At 28.1% G+C, this 12,493-nt stretch overlaps 1 protein-coding gene across 1 annotated transcript in view; it reads left to right on the forward strand.

Annotated features, from left to right (window-relative positions):
- The first annotated feature begins 8,648 nt into the window (after positions 1-8,648).
- LOC117176215 (autophagy-related protein 9A) overlaps positions 8,649-12,493 on the forward strand; it is a 55,894-nt gene continuing 52,049 nt past the window's right edge. Inside the window, exon 1 of the mRNA XM_033366349.1 lies at positions 8,649-8,889. The gene's annotated coding sequence lies outside the window, so the exon portion shown is untranslated. The remainder of the gene's footprint in view (positions 8,890-12,493) is intronic.

Here is a 12,493-nt window from a genome sequence, read left to right on the forward strand (position 1 = left end):
GACTGCAGAAGTGATAAAATGTCAACATTTTAATTCCACAATCAATCAAAAATAATGCACTTTTTTATGCAAACTTTTTGCCTAATACTTGACCTAGAAATCTATGGCTTTTAGTTAATCATATTTTATATTAAAAAATGAATTTTTATACATGTGCTCCTCTCCAAGTACATTACGCGAGTAGAAATTCCCCTATTTTGTCCCATTTAAAAAATGGCGCTGGCAAAAGCCAAACCAGTTTTTCTATTTTCAATAAAAATAATTAAATTATTATGGGGCACAAATGGGTGATTAAAATATAAATATCTGTTATTAACTATAAACACACTCTTGTTGTTCCGAATTAAAAATAATAAAATGACTCCCACATATGAATAATATATCCAAAAAAATTTTGTCGTGTTTTGCGGAGGCTTTCCCCAAGTCGGAAATTCACGAGAGATATTTTCTTACGCCTCACATCTGCCATACGCGCTCGTCAAGGGATGTTTGGTCAACCTAACCTAGTTTGAATGTTTGGCGAAGTTATATATATCGATGATAAAAGTATTATTTTCAGTAAATAGTTTTTTATAAATATTTTGTACGCTGACGGTTGAAACGTAATTAATACGAAAATAAAAAAAACTTTAGACCTAGGTCGAATACGTCCCTGGCGGACCGAAGGAACCGAATAGAGCCTCTACAAAGTACCCGTAAAGGCCCTATTGGGTCCCTATTCGGTTCCTTTTTAAAAAAATCGAAAAAACTGTAAAATAAATAGAATGATTATTTCAACAATTTAAAAGTTGATTTTTTTGTTTTTTTTTTCGAGTTTTTTAAAAACAGGAACTGAATGGGGACCCAATGGGGTCTTTACGGGTACTTTGTAGAGGCTCCATTCGGTTCCTTCAATCCGCCAGGGTTATTACGGAACATCGTGCAAGACAAGAACTTAATTCCTTTTCATTGTGTCCATGAAAATAAAAATTTATTTATTTATATTTAAAAACGTTGTACTCGCCCATGAAGAATTTGAAATATATTATTAGTAATTCTAAAATATTTACTAGACGTATGCATTGCGCAATTTTTCTTTTATTGCTAAAGTTTTTAAAAATTTACAAACTTACATTAAAATAAGTTGCAAAAAAGATGTATACAGTACATTTTTTAGATTTCAGAACATTAACTTGAACATAAACCGTTCCTATCCAACATTGACTTTATACGGGAGATCCCGAGTATGCACCTATTCTGAGAAGGCGAAATAGATTGAAAATAAATATAGGCTAAAGGAGGAGGCCTTGATTCAAGATGCAATGTCAAATGTGCCAAAATTAAATACTGAAGTATTTTTGAAGGCTTGATGGTCAATTCCATATTCAATTATTAACAATTTATTTCTAAGTGAATACCATACATGTCAATTTTAAACTTATGAATAATTTTTGATGCAGTTTAAATTTGATAAAAAACGAATTTTCTTTTTGTAATAAATTTAAAAGTTTAGTAACGTTATCAAGATTTTGCATAATTAAAAATTGTACAATTGAGGAGTTCTGGACAAGAAGGCGACAGGAGCACGAGAACGAGTAAAGTATTGTCCAGGCTGTGACGTCAGGTTTCAAAAGTGAAATTCGAAATTTGAAAAAACCAAAAATATAGTTAGATAGCTCTTGAAAAAATGAACCTAAGTCTCCATTTACAGTTTTTCTCTCGGGCTGCAAATTTTCCAGTAAATAAATAAAAACTGACTTTTTTTTAATTAAAAAAACCATGTTTTTTCACATTCAATTCGCCGTAAGTAATTCGTTTATCAACTAATGAACAGATTTCTTTTTGAGTTTTATTCGTGACACTCTAGTGGAGGCTACAGTGTCCAAAACAAGTCAAAAGTTAATTTCTAATGTTTTTTTTTTTAATCCGAATGAAAAACCACGTTTTTAGACTTTCACATTAAAAAAGTGAGCAAGGAAGTTTAAGCTACGACAAACTTCAAGCGAAAGAATTTTCCGCCAATGTATTGGCCAACTTTTTGGAAAATCTCAATTCGATTTGATTTTTAGTTTCAGAATTACAGCGAGTTTATTACGAGCTCGCGACGCGACACCACAGTATTTTTCAAGGTACGCTGCCTGAAGCCTAAAACATCGTCCTTGCCCATCCTTTGTTTTTTCCACTCGCTCGCACTAGTCAGCGTTCCCGGCGTCCCCTGAAAAATCGTGTGGTGTCGCGTCGCGAGCTCGTAAAAAACTCGCTGTAATTATAAAACTAAAAATCAAATCGAATTGAGATTTTCCAAAAGGTTGGCCAACACATTGGCGGAAAATGCGTTCGCTTGAAGTTTGTCGTACCTCAAACTTCCTCGCTCAATTTTTTAATGTGAAAGTCTAAAAACGTGTTTTTTCATTCGAATTAAAAAAAAATTTGAAATTAACTTTTGACCCTTTTTGGACACTGTAGCCTCCGCTAGAGTGTCTCGAATAAAACTCAAAAAGAAATTTGTTAATTAGTTGATAAACGAATTACTTACGGCGAGTTTAATGTGAAAAAACATGGTTTTTTCAATTAAAAAAAAGTCAGTTTTTATTTATTTACTGGCAAATTTGCAGCCCGAGAGAAAAACTGTAAATGGAGACTCTGGTACATTTTTAAAGATCTATCTAACTATATTTTTGGTTTTTTTAAATTTCGAATTTCACTTCTGATACCTGACGTCACAGCCTGGACAATACTTTTACTCGTTCTCGAGCGCCTACCGCCTTCTTGTCCAGAACTCCTCAATTTAAAGCAATTTCTAAAATCAAATACTGAAAATTTATAATAAAATATGTATTTTCAGTAGTATTATACTAAATAAAATAAATGTTGTTTTCTAATACTAGTTTTTGTTTAATACCATTGTAATTTAGAAAAGTAGGGCATAGCTCAGAAAAACTAGACAGGCCCTGACAAGCTTGCCATAAGTAGGGAAAAAATATGCAAAAGCGTTACACGCCATGTATGGCCCATGCCAGTTGACCACACCAGGGCAACGCCAAAACTAGGAAAAACTGGTCAGTGCCTTACCAGGCCCACGTTTATATTTCTACACGGGTAAGATGGTTTAAAAAAGCCAAATTCGAATTTTCTTTGGAGGAACCGCTCCAAAGTCCGGCGAATTAGAAAATTGCAGTTCAAAATGATCCAGAGCCTACAATTTTCATCCGATTTTATCTTTTTTTTTCAATTTAAGCTAATTAAATTCTGAAGAGGTCTGTCGAGGGCGATGTTGCTAAAAAGGCTCTGTCTGTTTGTTATAGAAGTTGCGAAATGCCAAAAAACCATAATTTTTCATATTTGAGCTCTCTGTTCTGTAGCATTCATTGATTTACCTCAAAAAAGATGAAAAACTGATAGGTTTACAATCAATTAACAAATCCTAATAACTTAGATGATGTTCGTGCAATCTGTTCAATTGTTATAAACAAATTTATGAACAAAATCGATTATTGCTGTACATTGAAGCCTGGAAGTTCTTTTCATCACGTTTTTCCCCGCGAAATCGAGTGAAATTAATGTTTCGTTAAAATCAAACCCTAAAGTATAATTTTTTTGATTGTTATAAACAAATTTCATAAAAAAAATTAATAAATAAGCGCCTCTGTATATATAAAATGCATTTTTTCTGCGCAACCATAAGGTTTGCCTTCAAAAATGAAAATTCCATGACAGAAATAGACAATCAAAATATTTACCATTGTTATAAACAATACTGATCACTTTTTGATAAAAAAAACCCATTTTTTTGCATGATTGTTCATTTTATCCCTAAATTAATATTCTGATGGAGAAAACTGACGTTTATCAATATTTTTAATATTTATTAACAATTATGTTTAACAAATGAATTTAATAGACGCTTTCAAATAGGAAAAATCTCTTTCTTGTTGAAATGTTAATTATATCATAAAAAAATGAAACTCCTACGAAATATACTGACATCCAACAACATTTTCCATTGTTATAAACAAGCATGATCAATTCAGTTGTCTCCTTTTTTACTTGTTCCGGTTCTCACATTTTTCTCGTCACTCAACGTTCAATTGCTACGTTGTTTTTGGGACGGACATTGAAAAGTTCACGCACGTATCCACTGGATTTTTGTGTTTTCCCGACTTTCATTGTTTACGACTCTTTAGTCGTAGGAGTTTCATGTTTTATGATATAATCAACATTTCATCAAGAAAGAGATTTTTCCTATTTGAAAGCGTCTATTAAATGCATTTGTTCAGCAGAATTGTTAATCAAAATGAAAAATATTGTCAAACGTCAGTTTCCTCCATCAGAATATTAATTTAGGGATAAAATGAACAATTACGCAAAAACAAAATGGATTTTTTCTATCAAAGAGTGACCGTTTAATGCATTTGTTAATCAGTATTGTTTATAACAATGGTAAATATTTTGATTTTCCATTTTTGTCATGAAATTTTCATTTTTGTAGGCAATTCTGATGATTGCGCAGCAAAAATGCATTTTATATATACCGAGGCGCTTATTTATTAAATTTGTCTATGAAATTTGTTTATGGCAATAAAAAAAAATTGTACTGTAGTGTTTGATTTCAACGAAACATTAATTTCACTCGATTTTGCGGGGAAAAATGCGATGAAAAGACTTTCCAAGCTTCAATTTACAGCACTAATCGATTTTGTTCATAAATTTGTTTATAAAAATTGAACAGATTGCACGAACTTCATCTAAGTTATTAGGATTTGTTAATCGATTGTAAATCTATCAGTTTTTCATCTTTTTGAGGTAAAATAAATGAATGCTACAGAACAGGCAGCTCAAATATGAAAAATAATGTTTTTTATTGCATTTTGCAACTTGAATGACAAAAAACAGAGCCTTTTTAGCAAAATCGCCCTCAACAGACCTATTTAGAATTTAACTAGCTTTAATTTAAAAAAACATGGAATCGGATGAAAATTGTAGGCTCTAGATCATTTTGAATCCCAATTTTCTAATTCGCCGCCTGTGCGCCCATCCAAAAAGCACCTCTAAACGAAAATCAAGTATTTTTCGGTTTGATGATCGTAACTATTACTTTTGTGTAATCAAATTAAAATGTTTTATGTTTTTTTAATAATAATTAATGGCTTAAATAAGTTTTATTTGTTTATTTTTGTATTGTCTGTAGCCTGATAACGACATAGAATAATTAGGCATTATAAAAATCAGTACGGTCGATTCAATTAGTTTTTAATGGTTTAAACAACTTTTTATTGGTTAAATGTAACTTGAGTGGAGTAAGCCATACAAATTTAGCTTTTTGCACGTATTTCGACTAAAAATATGACAAAACTTACACCTTCTCGGAATAACATGAATTAATTTGTTTAAATAAAAGATCAACACGATTGATTATTTTTATTGTTAATTGTTTAAATGATTTATCAAGGTTGAAATGTAAATTTTGACTGAAATAGTCCAAAAAAGTGGAGTTTCTTGCAGAATTTTCAATACAATTTCTTAGCTGCTCTTGAATTGATACCTTTAATTATTTAAACTCGATTTTTTAAACAATTTACATTTGGTTAAACACATTTTTCAAAAAAATGACATAATTTTACCTTTTTCTGAGTGACTTGCACTATTTAATTTAAACCGAAAATTAAGAAGAACGATTAACTAGTTAGTTCATGCGATTCCGAAAAAGTTATAATTTGCTCTTTTTTGTCGAAAAAATAATTCAAAAATAATTATGAGTAATGAAGAGTGTCAACATAAGAGGAGCTATTGTAATAAGTGGTAAAAATACGAGAAATAACAAAATTATATGGAAATTGTTTAAAAATGGACAAGAAATTACATTTTTGTGCTTTTTTCCAGTCAAAAGTTAGATTTAAAGAATACAAATTTGTTTAAACAATCAATAACAAATTCAATCGACAGTACTAATTTTTTATATTCCCGACTAAATACCGTTAGTTTGCGATAAAATGTGAAAAATTATTGTTTAAGCAGATAAAAATGGTTTAAAGTTTAAACAATTAACAATTAATAACAAAAATTCGTGAAACTTACCTAATATTTATGAACTCATGCAGAAAAAACGGAACTTTTAAAAATGTAAATAGATTATTCCGGAATTTTTTTATTTTAGAATTTTATTATTTTGGAGCTTTATTGTTCGGGAATTTTATTATACAGAAATTTTCATGTTCGGTAATATTAGAAACTATTTAGGAATTTTATAATTTGGGATTTGTTTTATCAGGGAATTTTGAAATTCGCTAAGATTATAAGCTGTTCGGGATTTTATTTTTCTGGAATTTTTAAATTCGGTAATATTATAAACTGTTCAGGAGTTTTATTTTTTGGCAATTTTCCATTTCAGGAATTAATTTATTTAAGAATTTTATTATTTAGGAATTTTCCAACTGGGAAATTTTATAACCTCGCAAATTTTACTTTTCAAATATTGTTCATAAGATTCGTTATAGTCCATGTGAGACGACTGCAAAATCTCGAAAAATAAAAATCCCAATACTGTAAAATTCCCGAATAATAAAATTTCATAATAATGATATTCGAAAATTGGAAATATCCCGAAAAATAAAATTCCTGACTTTAAATTACCCGAAAAATAATATTCCTGAATTGGGAAATTCCTGACTAATAAAATTCCCGAATTTGTAAATTCCCGAATAATAAAATTTCAGAATAATAGAATTCCCGAATCAGAAAAATGCTGAAAAATAAAATTTCCGACACTGTAACATTACCAAATTGAAAAATGTCCGAATAATAAAATTTCCGAATTGGAAAATTGCTAAATAATAAAATTCACGAATTGGAAATTTCTCGAATAATAAAATTCCCGAATAGGAAAATTCTTGAATAATAAAATTCCCGAATTAAAAAATTTCTGAATACGAAAATTTCTGACTAATAAAATTCCCCAATTGGAGAAATCCTGAAAATTACAATTTTCAACACTGTAAATTTCCCGAATAATAAGATTCCCGAATTGCAAAATTCCTAAATGATCAAATTTCCGAGTAATAAAATTCTCATAACTAAAAATACCGAAAAATATAATCCCTGAATTGGGAAAATCCTAAATAATAAAATTCCCGAATAACAAAATTTCATAATAATGAAATTCCCGAATTGGAAAAATCAAGAAAAATAATATTCTTGACACTGTAAAATTCCAGAATAATAAAGTTTCAGAATAATGAAATTCCCGAATTTGAAAAAATCCTGAAAAATAAAATTCTCGATACTGTGAAATTCCCGAATAATAAAATTTCAGAAGAATAAAATTCTCGAATTGAAAAAATGACGAAAAATAATATTCCCGATAATTTGAATTCGAGAAGAATAAAAATTCAGTAAAATACATTTCCCGAATTGGAAAATTCTTGAATAATAAAATTCCGGCATAATAAAATTTCAGATTATTTTATTCAGATATTTTATAATTCGGGAATTTTCTGTCGGGAATTTTATTATTCTGTAATCTTTAAATACACTAACATTATAAACTAAAGAAAAACTGCTCTTACTTTTTGCTTTGAGGGAGGCGCTTTAAATCAAACTCTGACTTGAAAGTAAATGATACAAACGCCTAGAATGTCAATTTTGAATGTCAACGAAAGTACATACGGCACTTTTGTGGAAAAAGGTTAGGTTGAAGCCATTAAATATATTTTCTTGCGTTAGTTGGCTCGATCTATTGAATACAAATTCCTGAATAATAAAATTTTCGAATAATAAAGTTCCCGAATTGGGAAAATCCTGAAAATTAAAATTCCCGATTTGGGAAAATCCTGAAAAATATAATTTACAAATCATTAAAATTCCCAAATTGGAAAATTATCGGATGATAAAATTTTAGATTAATAAAATTCCCGATTTGGAAAATTCATGAATAATGAATTTCCCGAAATAAAAAATTCCGAACAGTTTACAATATTATCGAATTGAAAGATTTCCGACCCTTTATAATATTACCGAATTTGAAATTTCCCGAAAGAATATTTATTAATAAAAAATTTTTTGAATTATTTATATTCGGGAATTTTATGATTCGTGCATTTTCTAGTTGGAGTATTTTATAATTCGGCAATTTTCTGCCGATAATTTTATTATTCGGGAATTTTCAAATTCGGTAATATTATAATCTGTGGGGAATTTTATTATTCGACAATTTTTCGAATCGGGAATTTTATTATTCGGAAATTATATTGAAGCATATATTATAATTTTATAATGAGGCAATACAAATAAGAAACGTGTAAAATAACTAATAAGCGCGCGATTTCGTGACCTGCAAAGTCACTAATCCACTAAAAAAACTATTGAAAAAACTTAAAAACATTACATTACAACGAAAAAATACGAATTTTCATAAAAATAGTTTAATTTTCATCCAAAAAACATAAATTGAAAAACATAGTTGAATTTGCAACCACAAAATATTAATTTACGACGTAAAATATAACAGAATTAAAAAAAAACAACTGAAAAGCGTGAAAAGAGATGAAGAAAATATTGCAGGAATCTGTCGATTTCCTTCTCAGATGGTATGTCAGCAGCGCCATCTTTCCTATTGATATTACCGACCACCCTGCAGCGCAAGTATGTCGCAAGTGTTCACAAGTCGCACTGAGTCGCACATCGCAACACATCGCAATGACTGCGGGTAGATTGTTGTCAGGATGTATAGTAAACGCAATGTAATGCAAAGAAGAAAACAATCTGTAAAATGGTGAGATGCAAGCTTCTTTAAAAAAATTAAGTGTCTAAATTAGCAGTGCAACATACAATCAATATGTGAGTTCGATTGAAGTGGGCACTTGGAAAAATTGGGATTTGCCAAGCTCGTAAAGGACAAAATTATTGCTGACGAAGGTAGGATGGACTCTTTGTTTATGGAAATCAGCTGTAGAGACTGTAGCTATATAACTAAAAATTTGGGTTAGTTTTAATACCTGTCTTTTTTAACTTTCTATTTTTGTCAAGGACGTGGCAAAAAAATATCCTAACGCTGTGTTTACCAGCTAAATAAATACGCGAATTTTCATTATATACGTGACTCTTATTCAACTAACTCTTCCAAGGCTCATATACCGAGCTGAATTTATTTAGCATTATGCAATTTTTGTGAATGTACAAATTAGGAATTTGCCTTTTGATTGGTCTTTACTTTGTTTCTTTGTTTACTCCGAACGTCAATCAATTAAAATAACGTCGCATTTAAATATACTATATCTCCGCAATAAAATACCTATACGTACAGGTATTTCTTTGTATAAATAAGGTCACTTTTGCTTCTCCGCGTAATATCTTTGCAAGTATTTATTTAATTTATTATTGAATTATTAAAATTCAACAGTTCAAAATTGTATTTTTTAACAAATTTTAAACTTTGGATTGCAAACTTCACAATTTAAGATTTTTATTTATAGATTTCTTCAATTCAATAATTTTTAACAGCAATTCTTTAAAATTAAAGAATTTTTTATTTATAAAATGTACAATTCAAAAGTATGACAGTTTCAAGTGTTACCATTAAAAATTCTGTAATTTGGATCACTGACATTAATGTTTTATCAATTTGGAAGATTTAGAACTGATAATTTCTACTTTTGATCTTCAAAATCATACAAATTTTGATAATTTTTATATAGGCATCTCTAAAATTCGAGAGTTTCCAGATATAACTCTTCAAAGTTGTAGAACTTTTTAATTTACAAATCTTTAAAATTGAAGAGTTTTCAATCTTGACAATTTACAATTAAGAATTATGCAAATTGAAAAATCAAGTTTTCAATTCTAAATCTCCCGAATTAAACTATTAAAAATAAATTTCACTCCAGAATTTTAAATTATATAGGTACAATAAAAATTGAAGGATCTTCAACCTAGATCTATTTCCAAAATTTTTAAAAAAATTTTAAGATTTGTAAGTCTTCAAAATTAAACTACATAACTTAAAAAATTAAAAATCGGATCGTTTTAAACTATAAAGATTGCGAATAAATATTTTTTTAATTGTAAATCTTAGGAATTTAAAAAATTTAAATTGCAAATCATTAAAATTGAAGTTTTTAATTTTGCAAATTTCAAATAAATTTAGAATTAAAAACTCTTGGAAAAAATCAGGGTGGGAGCTGGACCGAAAACCCGGAATTTAATAAGACCAGGAAAAGACAGTGTGTTTATTTTTAAACCGAGAATTTTATGAATTTTTAGAAACAAAATCTGTCCAATTTTGAACTTGAACCGTTTTTTTCTTTTTAATAATCAGTTGAATTTTTATATTTTGCAATCATGATGTCAGTCAGTTTAGAATGTGTAATTCGAAAATCTTTCAATTACAAATTTTCCATTTGGATTTTTAAGTGCACATTTTTTATCTAAAGAATTATAAAATGCAGTTTTAAAGACTTAACAAATTAGAAATTAGTAGCGTTTGAAATTGACAATTTTTAATAAAATTAAAAATATTGTTTTATTCTAAAAATCAAATTTTTTGAACTAAACAAAAAACTAAACTTTTAACGTTACAATTTTTATTGTTCTACATATTTGAAAAAATGTAATTTGCGAATAGAATGTTTCAATTTCGATGAATAATAAATATTAAATACCTATAATTGCTAGCCAAAATTCGCGTAAGTTGAAGAGATATTTAGAAGGTCTGAAAGATTAAAAATTCACTGAACATTTGCGCGTGGCCTAATTTAAAACGAAATATAGAATAATGCAGATGTCGAATAAAAAATTGGAAGCTTTTTAAGAATTATGAAAGGCTTCAAAAGAATAAAAAAACATTTTTTAAGATTCGTAGGAGAATTGAAAAGGACTTTATTTTGAAAAATTAATTTTCAGAGAATATTTGAAAACATTTCGAAAATTGTCCAAAGCGAATATGGACGATTTTAACTGTTGCTATTTGCACCGAAATTTCAGTGCAAATAGTCAAATTTTGTTGGTACAAATACTTCGTTAATTTATTTGAAATAATCTTAAATGTTTTAAATTTATCTTGAATCTTTTCAAAATACAAATTGTAAAGAAATTGTCTAAAATTTGCAGGATTTTCTGAAAATTTTAGAAAAAATTTAATTCATTTTGACAGATATTTAGAAGTTTTGAAAAAAGTTCCAAAATAATTTTAAATTTAAAACAACTTCTAGATTTCTCAATATTTTAAAATAAAATTTTGAAGCTATCCAAGGATGTTTAAACTATTAAAAAAAAATTGAATTTCTAATTTAAGAAGTGTTCAGTTAAAATTTTTTCAGTATTTGATGTTTCTAGCTTAAAATCCCTCAAAATGATATAATTTAAAGAATTGTAAAGTTCATTGATTGATTTTTTTATTTAGAGCATTGAAAATGATAACGTGGATTTATATTTTTTTATATTGAAAAATGTTAGTAACTTCAATTTTATACGCGTAAATTATTGAGCATTTAAATATAACATTTTTTCATTAAAACCTTTTAAATTTCAATTTTAAAAGTTCAAAATTTAACAGTTGCACTTTGAGTGCTTTCTTTTTCAGTTCAGTTTTTAATACCTCAAGTGGAAATTTCTTTAGCTTTAGTGTTCCATTTTTTAAATTTCATTGACCGTGAAAAAAGTTTGCTAACCGGGAAATGACCGGGAATTTATTTCGCCGATTAAAACGGCCACCCTGAAGATGTTGAGATTAAATTTTTTAAGCTTTTTAAGGATTTATAATCTATTTAAAAGATGTAACTTTCAATTTAAGAAGTGTTAAATTTATAAAAAAATGTAAAATTTCAATTTTTAATATTGATAGCTAAAAGTTGCTTAAAATTATTTGCAGTTCGGTTTTTATTACTTCAAATGAAAATTACCAGGAATTTTTTTATGTGATTAAAACGCCCACCCTGAATATTAAAGAATTTTTATTTATACATATTCAAAATTGTTTAAATATAATTTATTAATGTTTAAAATACACATTTTTACATTTTTAATTACCTTATTAAATCAGCCGTTCGAATTTATGAATTCTTTTACTATATTTGAATTAGGCGACCCCAAAAATCTTAGGATACTTATTTTCATAAAATTGAGACCATTTAAAAATGTTTAGTTCGCCATGTTGGATTAGCGAACTTGAATGTAGAAATTCTGTTACCAAATTCGGATGCAGCGACCCTAAAAACAAAAACTTCAAAAACAAAAAAAAATTGGAAGCATCTATAAATATTTCAGATGAAAAACAAATTTCAAAATATTTTTGAAAAAAAATGGTTTCTATTAAAAGTGATCTTTATATAGATATACATAAGTATATTGTTGCATTCTGTGAAACAAAGACAGTAAATGAGGCTTCATTACCAAACCAAAGAATTTTCTGTCTTTGTATAAATATGCGATAACCTTAAATTGTGTAGTATTTATATGCGCATTTAAACTATTCTATTTTAACATCTTTTTAAAAACTGTCATTGTGTAGAGAGTTTATAAAAAT

Source organism: Belonocnema kinseyi, chromosome 7, assembly GCF_010883055.1.
Source record: "Belonocnema kinseyi isolate 2016_QV_RU_SX_M_011 chromosome 7, B_treatae_v1, whole genome shotgun sequence".
Lineage (NCBI taxonomy): Eukaryota > Metazoa > Arthropoda > Insecta > Hymenoptera > Cynipidae > Belonocnema > Belonocnema kinseyi.